This window comes from Elephantulus edwardii, unplaced genomic scaffold, assembly GCF_000299155.1.
Source record: "Elephantulus edwardii isolate Elephantulus edwardi_28Jun2011 unplaced genomic scaffold, EleEdw1.0 scaffold00057, whole genome shotgun sequence".
NCBI classification, from domain to species: Eukaryota; Metazoa; Chordata; class Mammalia; order Macroscelidea; family Macroscelididae; genus Elephantulus; species Elephantulus edwardii.
Window position 1 is genome coordinate 13,386,495 of NW_006399807.1, and position 10,652 is coordinate 13,397,146.

Below are 10,652 nucleotides of genomic sequence, written 5' to 3' on the forward strand. Positions count from 1 at the left end.
AATAAAGTAGACAAACTCCCAAGACTTGCTCGATACAATCTTCTAACTAGAAACTGAAGGCATTCCCAGAGGTCACCTTTCAAAGGCTATGTTGTTGTTACTGTTGTGTACAACTGAACTGGCAGAGCCACAGAGCTGACTCTCTAGTGGGTTTTCAGAGGCAGTAAACTGAACAGGTGGAGATGCCAATTTTCCTTCTGTGGAGTGGACTCAAATCATATGCTTCAGGTTGTCAGCACAACTTTTACCACTAGGCCACCAGAGCTCAGGAGAAGACTGGAAAACAAACAACAACACTATAAAGAATGTGTTCTTTAAAACAATCAACTATATTGAACCAAAAGAGCAATACTTGGCCCAAAACCAAAGATGAGAGAGCAGGAGAGTACAGGGAAACGGGACAAATAGAAACAAATTCAGGGAATAAACATAGATTGTGACGACAGCGACCACTATCTCAGAACAGTGTGTAGATGAACTACTGATTAGAAAACTAATTTGCTATGTCACCTAGAGCACAGTCAATTTTTTTTTAAAAGTGCCAATGAAAATCAACTACAGTTACACTGCCTTCTAGCTGCTGTGGAGAATATCTTTAAAAGGCTCACACCATGGTTCCTATCTACAAAGCTTACAGTCTAGTGGAAGGCAAAGAGATTACAAGTTAGAGAATAAGAGAAAGGGGAAGGTGTAAGTAAGGCTGAAACATGAGACGTTTGAGCTAAAAACTGGGAAAGAAAGTTTTAAGTGGAGAAAACAGCAAGTGAAAATTCAGGAAAACAAAGGAGGTCATGAGGCGTGGATGAGGTGTATAAGGAAGGCAGAGGCAGGTAAGTGATAAACCATAAAGAGCATTAAAGTTTTTAGCTCTTACCTTGACAGGGTTCAGATCTGTTGTTCATATGGTAATATTCAACTCAATGTCACCTAATAACAACAACACTAAATAAAATGCTTACTTCTTGATGGGGAGGGGGAAAAGGTACACTTGAAACTAATCTAACTTCCTTCTCTCTCTGCCACAAAAATCACCATGCAACCAAGTGAAAGCTTGAGAACAAAGAATTGCAAATAAATGAAAAATTTCTTTACAGAAATTTCAGCTCATTTAGTTATGATACACATTAATCTTCCAAGGAGAAAAGATGAGTTACCCGGATTCAGGAGCAGTGCCTGGCTAGATGGCAGTCAGCTAAGGTAATGATAAGGGTGTCAGGTGCCATCGAGTTGAGTATGACTCACAGAGACCTCAGGAACAACAGATATGAACCCTGTACGATCCTGTGCCATCTTCACAATCTCTGATATACGTGAGCCCATTGCTGCAGTCATTGTGTCAATCCACCTACTTCATTCTTCAAGAGCAAGACACTTCTTGTGGGAACACCGTGTCTTACAACATCTGTCAAGCTTTTATTTAATATGATAAATATCATAACAAGATCATTAAAAGGGTATGAAAGCTTTGGGAAGACATTAAAACAAGCAATTTTTCTTGTTGTTACATACCATTGAGCTGGAAATGACAAAGCAGCTAACCCTTTAATGGGTTTGCAGAGGCTGTAAATTGCACAGCAGGACACTGGCCATCTTTCTCCTGAAGAGCAGCTGGTGACTATGAGTCTACTGCTTTTGAGTAGGCAACACAACTCCTTATCACTAGGCCATCACACGTCCTAGTTATTTTCCTTAGCAGTGTACTCTTGTTTTCAGTTGCCATGAAATCAATTCTAACTCAAGGCGACCCTAGGTGAGCAAGATTAGAACCGTGCTCCACAGGGTGTTTAATGGCTGCTTTTCAGAAGGAGATTGACAAGCCTTTCTTCTGAGGCAACTGGGGGGGGGTTCGGGGGCCTGAACCTCCAGTTTTTCTATTGGCAGCTCTGTGCTTAATCTGTACCACTCAGGATATTTATTAACAAAGTTAATTAATTTAGGTGTTGAGAAAAATAATTTAGAGAATAGGACTCTAAAGAATATCACTTAAAATATAAGAAGAGATGATTCGACTTCTTAAAAGAATTCAAAACCAAAGGTTTCATTGTTTGGAAACATGTTAATGTTGACAGAGTAATGGGCTTATATTCTATGTCTAGTATATACCTTTCTTTTTATTATTATCATTATTATTCTTTTACTTTTCTTTTTATATTGTTCTTCTTATGTTCTAAGGACCACAGTCTTAAGGGTTTCACCAGGCTCTATCAGACCAGCTGGCTTGCCACAGATGAATGTTGCTGGGTGCTGTCCAGTCATCCATGACTCACAGAAACTCCATGAACACAGATATGAACCTTGCCCTATCCTTTGCCATCTCCACCATCTCTAACATGCTCAAGTCGATTGCTACAGGCACTGCATCATATTACAGGTCTTGCCCTTTCTCTGCGCCTCTCCTAGCATGACAAATGGCTGAATGGGATATTACTTGCTCTGTAAACTTACAATGAAAGCACAATAAAAAGGTTAAAATTGTCTGTTGATTACAGTTTAGGAGAATCTCAAAAGCATTAGTGTTTAATCTCTCATACACTATATTATCTAAAAAGCGTGAATCTCAAAAAAACTCTAATAATCACCAAGTTGGAATCCACTCATGGTTCTCCACTCTTCAGGTTTTGAGAGGTTATAAACTCAGAGAGCTGCCCACCTTTCTCCCTTCCAGAAACTGGTGGATTCCCACCACCTGCCCAAATTTGGGCTGATAGGACAGTGTTGATCTAAACATAGATTTCAAAAATAGTAATTGCAATGAAATTAATCTACCGAAATATAAAACCGTAACACTTAAGACTTACAAAATGTTTTTTTCGTTGCTTTTAAGAGTAAGGGTGAAAAGGAAAAAAATCTCACTGAGTAGCTCTGGAATAAAAGTAGAAAAAAGACATTTTAACACCACGGTATAGGTATTTTGCAGAATATATGATCTCCCCTTTCTATAATAAAATGCTGACGTGGCAGTCTCTAACTTCAATCTGCCTCATTTGTTGCTGTTAGATGCTGTTGACTCCTTGTACAACAGAAACCCTGCCCCATGCCATCCTCACAAACTCTGCTGTTCAAGTTACTGTGTCAATTCATATTCTCTTAAAAACCGACTCCCCTAGCTTCCTCCATCTTTCTTGGGCAGCACATAATGTTTTCTTGCCTCCTGTGTATTCAGAACCAGTGTCTAGGACGCTGTGCAATCCATGCATTCAACTAAAAAACATCTGGGGAAATATCTCTGTTCTTTTCTCAGCCAAACCAAAAACTAAACTCCCTACTCCATTCTCACTTGCTACAACACTACTGAACACAGAACTTGGTGACAGATTTCCAAGGCGGTTAATCTTTACAGAAGCAACACCTAGAGGGGACCTTTCAGTTGGCAATCAGCTGATTTAAGTACTGTACCGTCTGAACTCCCTAACTAGGGGACTCCAAAGAGTGTGCTTTATGGGCTCTAAGGACACTCTGCACTGTGTGATATTCTACTATCCGCTGAACCCTTTAAACTCGATATGTTTCAGGGCTATCATCCCTGTACTGAACTCAGCGTTATCAATCACTGGGAATATGCAATGCACAAGAAAGACTTTATGGATCAAAAGTAGTAAGTATGCTTTCTGCTAAGATTAACGATTTTATATGGCTATGCGCACAAAGTCTTACAACAGCAGTTAAGAGTGATCACAAAATTCAGGACTGGACTTCGAGTATCCACGTGGTTTCATAAGCATGCCCTTGCGAGAACTGTACTTAATCTTTACTCTAAAAAGCTAAAAGCGGTCTAGAGCCAGCGAGGCCTCGAGGGAGTTTGCTCTTGCCTGGGATCACGAAGGAAGTCGCCTTCCCAAGGCGAGCCCAGGACCCCAGGGCCAAGGCAATGCAGCCGTGGTTGCCTGAGCGCGGGGAGTGAGGTCAGCGGGGCGGACAGGGGTCCGAGATCGTGACCGCCCCCCATCCTCTCAGGGTCGGGGGCAGCGATCTCGCTTCTCCGGTCCCTCACCTTCCACACCTCACCGCGGGACCCGATGACCCCGCTTGCGTCGGTATCTCCGGCCGCCAGTGCGGCTCCAGGGTGCGGAGGGGGGTCTTCCGCGAAGCCCAGATTGAAAGGAAGGCCAGCGATCCGGCAGGGAGCGGGGTATGCTGAGGCCGAGAGCCCAGCTCAACCGGCAGCCGGCGCAGGGCCGAGCTCGCCCCCGTGCCCGCCCGTGCGCGGCCCCGAGAGCCGAGCGCGCCCCTCCGACCCCCCCGCCTCCTCTCGGCCTGGCCCCCTCCCCTCGGCCCCGTCCCGCACTGTCGGAGGACGCGGCTCCTGTTACCTGGCAGAGGGCGACGGGGGGCGGTGCAGAGGGTAGTGGCTCCGGGGCCCTCTTCGCCCCGTGTTGACACCAACCACCCTTGCCTCCCCCTTGAGACTTTTAGTCACTAGAGCCACAGTCTTCTACAATCTAGTCCCTCCGACACCATAGAGTTGGTCCGGAAATGGGACAGAAAGCCAGTCTTCGGCCTTTTGACACCACCAATGAGGCAAACGAACCCGGAACCGAGCTAGAGCGGCCACACAGGTGATCCTCAGGAGGGTGCCATCTTGAGTGTGGGCACCGGCGCCGGTCCCGAGTTTTGTTGATTGCTCCAAGTAGGTAAATTAATCTGTGCAGACGTTTTCTTATAGGAACATTCTGGCTGAAGGTACAAGTGTGTCTTGTTTTTGCTTTTAGGCTTTTTGTTTCTCAGTTTTAGTTTTATTTCCGCCTGAATCCAAAATGGCCCCTGATAGCATTTAGCCAATAGGGGTCAGGTGGTGAAAGATGCTTGAAAACAGTGAGGACGTTCAGGAAAATGACGTTATCTACTTCTGCAGTCCTGATTGGCTGGCTGCTTTGTATGGGTCAACGTCCTTCGAATGACAGCTGATATTAGCCAGGCTCTTTGGTTCCAGTTGAAGCCTTTGACACAGAATATCTCGAAACCACACTTACTGGGAATTATAACATTACATATATAATCAAGACCTTTTGCTCTCTTCATGGATGACATCCCTGATGTCATCCCACAACTCATCTGGTCTTTGATCATTGTTGTTCCAGGCTTCAAACTTAATGATGATTTTGAAATTCAGATAGGATAGACTCAATTTTTTTTTTTTCCTCTCATGGACTTGTTATAATTGTATTCAGACTCAGTTTGAATTTACACATAAGAAATTGATTATCTGTTCCACAGTCAGCACCTGACCTGTTTTTGACTGCAGATACTGAGCTGATTCCTTTCATAGAAGTAGTCAGTTAGATTCCTTTTCAGTTCATCTGGTGTTGCTCATGTGTAAAGTCGCTGTTTGTAGGGTTTTTTCTTTGTTTTTTTTTTTTTTTTTTAAAAGATATCGGCAATGAATAAGTAATGAATCATCCACGAAGTGAGCAAAGGGTCACTACAAAGAGGAGAAAGAAAAAACTCAGCAACAAAGTGGGTGTCATAAAAGACCCTGAAAATTGCACTACAGCATGGAGACGTCAATACAAGGAGAAGAGATGTAGAAATTAAAGAGATAAATTTCAAAGAGCAGATTGAAAAGACAAAGCAAATTATTATAACAAAATGTGACCTAAAATTGGAGAATAGAAAGGAAAGAACTCACTCAGCACTTCTCATGCAGAAAGAACTGAAACCCAAATTCAAGCTTCACGTTGCAATATTTACAGATGCTATGGCAGAATCTTGAATGATTTAGGAAGTATCAAAAGAAAATGAAATGCAAGAATCACAGTACGAAAAAGAATTGACTGACCCTGAAATATTTCAGGAAGTACCATATGATCAAGAGCTAATGGTAATGAAGGAAGAAGTTCAAGCTTCACTGAAAGCATTGGGGGGGGTGGGCGATAAGGCCCCAGGAAGAGATGGGATACCAACTGCCTTATTTCAAATGGCTGATGAAGCCCTGAACGTGGTCAACAGTCTATGCCAGGAAATTGGGAGCATAAGTGCCTGGCTTACTGACTGGAAGAGATCCGTATTTATTCCCATTGCCTAGAAAGATGATCCAATAGAATGTGGAAATTATTGAACAATATCATTAAAATCACATGCAAGCAAAATACTGTTGAAAATGATTTTTAAATGTCCGTAACAGTATATAGACAAGGAATTTCCAGAAGTTCAAGCTGAATTTAGGTGAGTCCATGGCACCAAGGATATCATCGCTGATGTCAGATGGATCCTGGCTGAATGCAAAGAATACATACACACACACACACACACACACACACACACACAATCTTTTTGTGTAGTATTGACTTTAATGCACAGACATTTGACTCTGTGGATCATAACAAACTGTGGCTAACTGTAAAAAGATCAAGGGCCATGTGTATACCACCATATCTGACCTTTACCAACTTCACAGAGGGAAATTACTCCTGCCCATAGCATCATAACACAAAACCAATTCCTGTGATGTCAGACATGTTTCCCACACTCCCATACCTGTTTCTACTCATCTCAACACTAATATTACGGCTTTGGTGGGTCCAAAATCCAATGTGATAGCTTACAGACCACACAGAACCATATTGGAGAAGTCAAAAGGTTATAATTCATGTTAATAACAGAATACAGTCAAGATAGCTCCTGAAAGGTGCATGCAGGCACCTCAGCCTTGAGCATCATGGTTCTAAGTGTTTTCAAGTTCTCAGTCCTACTAATATTGGCTCCCCCTGCTTCCAAGTTCTCATCTTGTCTCCAGTCAGTTGTCCAGCCATAATTGCAGCTGTCTTGAAGTGTATCCTACATTTTACTGTGTTGGGTGAGATCTTGTTCCTCTTCTGGTAGGAGAAGAATCCCATCTCTGTGGCTAGAGCGATTCAATTTATTGGTGAGACTAGCCAATCCCTTTGTAAATTGGTGAGACTGACCAATCCCGTTCTAAAATCGTAGATTGTCAATCTCTTTGTGGATAAACCAACATGCCTCACTTGCATAGTCCTACCCATCCACGAAGCCAACAACAAATAAGGGCTAGAGAAGTCATATTGAAAGATAAACTCCATACTAACACTGAGACAGTGGGAATCCCAGAACACTTAATTGTACTCATGAGAAAACTATGCCTAGGCTAAGAGGTTGCTGTGTGAAAATAGCAAGGGAACACTATATAGTTTAAAACTGAGAAAGCTGTATGTCAAGCAGTTGTATCTTTTCTCCATATCTACTCAATCTGTATGCTAAGCAAATTATAAGAGAACCTGGCCTCTATAAAGAAGAATGTGGCATCATGATTGCCACAAGATTCATTAATACATCATTATTCAGATAAGACAACCTTGACTGCTAAAGTGAGGAGGACTTGAAGTGCTTTCTGTAGATCAAAGACTGCAACCTTCAATTGCACGTTCAATTGCATCTCAAAGTCAAGAAAACAAAAATCCTCATCACTGGACCAATAGATCCAGTGAAAAAAAGATTGAAACTGTCAACAACTTTGTTTTATAATCAATGCCCTTGGTACCAGTCAGGAGACCAGGAGATATATTATACTGGGAAGGTCTATAGGCAGAGACCTCTCCAAATTATTGAGGAGCAATGATGTTAGTTTGAGGACTAAGATGCTCCTGATTCAGGCCATGGTCTTTTCTATCACTTGCTGTGCTGCTGAGCTGGACAATGAATAAGGATGACAGAAGAATGTATGCTTTTGAGCTGAGGAGTTGGAGAAGAGTTGTGAATGTTTCCTGGACTGCCAAAAGAACAAATAAACATGTCTTGGAGAAGATTAAACCAGTGTGCTTGTTGAAGGCCTTTGGATTGGCAGTAGAACTCTTCACCCACTAGGCTATGAAAACCCCTTCTTAGTGTTTTCAAGGCTGTGACCTTTCTCAGAAGCAAAATCACTAGGACTGTCTTCTGAGGAGTCTTTGGGTAGGTTTGAACCACTGAACTTTCGGTTAATAGGCAAATGCTTAGGCATTTGCTCCACTCAGGACACCTTCTCTACTTTACCACCAGTAAAACCATTTCAGTATTAACTTCACTATATATTTTCATCCAATATGTCTGAAGTCAGGGTTGAGAGTCCACTTCTGCTGTTCTCTCTCCTTGGGAAAATTCCCTTTGCTCAATCTTCATTTACTTAGTTCCAAAGTGAATATCAGAGTAGTACCTGGTCTGCTGTTAGGGACCTCTCTAAAGTACTCAGGAGCAACGGTGTCTCTCTGGAGACTAAGGTGCGCCTGATACAGGCCACGGTCTTTGCAATCGCTTGTTATGCATCAGAGAATTGCACAATGACTAGGTAGGACAGAAGGAGAGTGGATGCCTTTGAGCTGTGGTGCTGGAGAAGAGTACTGAATGTACCATGGACTGTCAGGAAAACAATCAGATTCATCTTGGAGAGGATTAAACCAAGCTACTCCTTGGAGGCAAGGATTCTGGGGCTTCGTCTGACATACTTTGGACATGTTGCCAGGAGGGACGGGTCCTTGGAGAGGGACATCATGCTTGGGAGGGTGGAGGGACAGCGCAGGAGGGGAAGAGCCTCTATGAGATGGATTGATTCGGTAACTGGGGTAATCGGGATGGGTGTGTCAGAGGCAGTGCGGTTGGCGCAGGATAGAGCAGGGTTTAGGGCTGTTGTGCATAGGGTGGCTATGAGTTGCAAATGACTTGACGGCACATAACAACAACAACAACCTGGTCCATGGACTTCATGATGGTGTAGATCTTAATGTGTTGCACTGATCACCCAAATGTTGCATGTCCCTAGCAGTTCAAACCTGCCAGTCACGCCACAGAGAAAGATGGGCAGTTTACTTGCACTCATATTTGTTGTTGTTGTTATGTGCTGTCGAGTTGCTTGCTTCTCATAGCGACCCTATGTACAACAGCCCTAAACTCTGCTCTGTCCTGTGCCAATCTCACTCTGACACTGCCATCCCGATTATCCCAGTCACTGAATCAATCCACCTCATAGAGGGCCTTCCCCTCCTGCACTGTCCCTCCACCCTCCCAAGAATGATGTCCTTCTCCAAGGACCAGTCTCTCCTCACACCATGTCCAAAGTAGGTTAGACGGAGCCTCAGAACCCTTGCCTCCAAGGAGCCACCCGGTTTAACCCTTTCCAGGATGAATCTGTTTGTTTTTCTAGCAGTCCATGGTACATCATGACAGATTAAAATAGCAAGGAAAGGGATGGGAAAGCCAGCAAAAAACACAGAAGTGAAGATACTAGGTGGGGATGGATAAAGACCTAGGATGACAGAGGGAAAATTCAGATACCAGTGATGGAAACTTATTTCTACTCCTGTAAAAAGAAGCAAAAAAACAAACAACAAAAAACCAAACCCCAAAACAAAAACCAACAAACCCACATCATTAAGAACTCTCCAGGGACTGTGTGAAATCCAGTAAGAGTACAATTATCTTTCAACTCCACAGCCTCAGCATGACAACGCTGCTTGTCAACTGGTGGAGAGATAACTACTGCTGTTTCAGCCACTTGCCTCTCTTTCATCAGAAAGGCGAAAGCTTCCTCAGGTGCAGCTGCCATTCCATCCTCAGGTTCCTTGTCCGGAACAATGCTGGGCCTATCCCAGAAGATCCATTAACTGCTATAGTGAAGGTGAACAAGAGAGAGGGAAGGAGATGAGAATGAATGTTGGAGATAGTGAGGTGATAATAGAACCATTAATATAAAAGAACCATTGATGTGAGCAAATGTTAATAAAGATTTGTGGATGGTGGGGGAAATTTGATGGAGTTCATATCTATAGGTATGAATTTTCCTCACAAAATAAGAAGTATCATGAGCCATGTGTTAGGAGAGAGGATGTGGTGAGTGGTTAGCTGCTGCTGCTGACAAATGTAGCTAGTAGATGATGCAGAATAGGAAAACCCATCTCTCCAGTGTGCTGGTGAGGTGGAGGGTCTGTGGTGGTGAGTGTGGGGTTGCTTGATTTTCTTCACTAATTATTAAAAGGGCAGATGATGAGCCCTAGACCCAAGGCTGTGGTTCTGCACACATGACACCATGGAGAACAAGGGTGCAAGAGTGAAAGGAACAAAGGGTATCATGCATCCCAGCATCTGGGCTGGTCATGGACAGCAATAGCATGACATAATATTTCTTGAGTGCCCAAAATGTAGTAGCTCTTCATCTATACATGCTTTGTCTTATTTCAACTCAGCTCAGTTCTGACTTACAGCAAACCTGCATTGGGTTTTAGAGGCTATAAATATGAGTGCATCCTATCTCCATACCTTTTCAACCTCTATACTGAACAGATTATCCGGGAGGCTGGGCTCTATGAGGAGAAATGTGGGGTCAAGATTGGTGGATGATTTATCAACAATCTGCGTTATAAAGGTGGCACAACCCTGCTTGCTGAAACTGAGAAGGACCTGAAGCACCTGCTGCAGAGGGTCAAGGACTGCAACCTCCAATATGGATTGAGGTTCAATGCCAAGAAGACAATGATTCTCACCACTGGGCTAATTGGCAGCATCAGGATGGATGGTGAAGAGATTGAGATTATTCACAGCTTTAGTTTTCTTGGCTTCACAGTCAACATGTTGGCATCAGTAGCCAGGAAATTAAAAGGCGCATTGCCATGGGAAAGTCTGCTGTTAGGGACCTCTCCAAAGTACTGAAGAGCAATGGTGTCTCTCTG

General features: G+C 43.3%; 1 protein-coding gene across 1 annotated transcript in view; it reads right to left on the reverse strand.

Annotated features, from left to right (window-relative positions):
* The window catches only part of SCYL3 (SCY1-like 3 (S. cerevisiae)), a 47,414-nt gene extending 43,016 nt beyond the window's left edge, over window positions 1–4,398 (reverse strand). The window contains exon 1 of the mRNA XM_006887459.1: window positions 4,311–4,398. The gene's annotated coding sequence lies outside the window, so the exon portion shown is untranslated. The remainder of the gene's footprint in view (window positions 1–4,310) is intronic.
* Window positions 4,399–10,652: the final 6,254 nt, after the last annotated feature.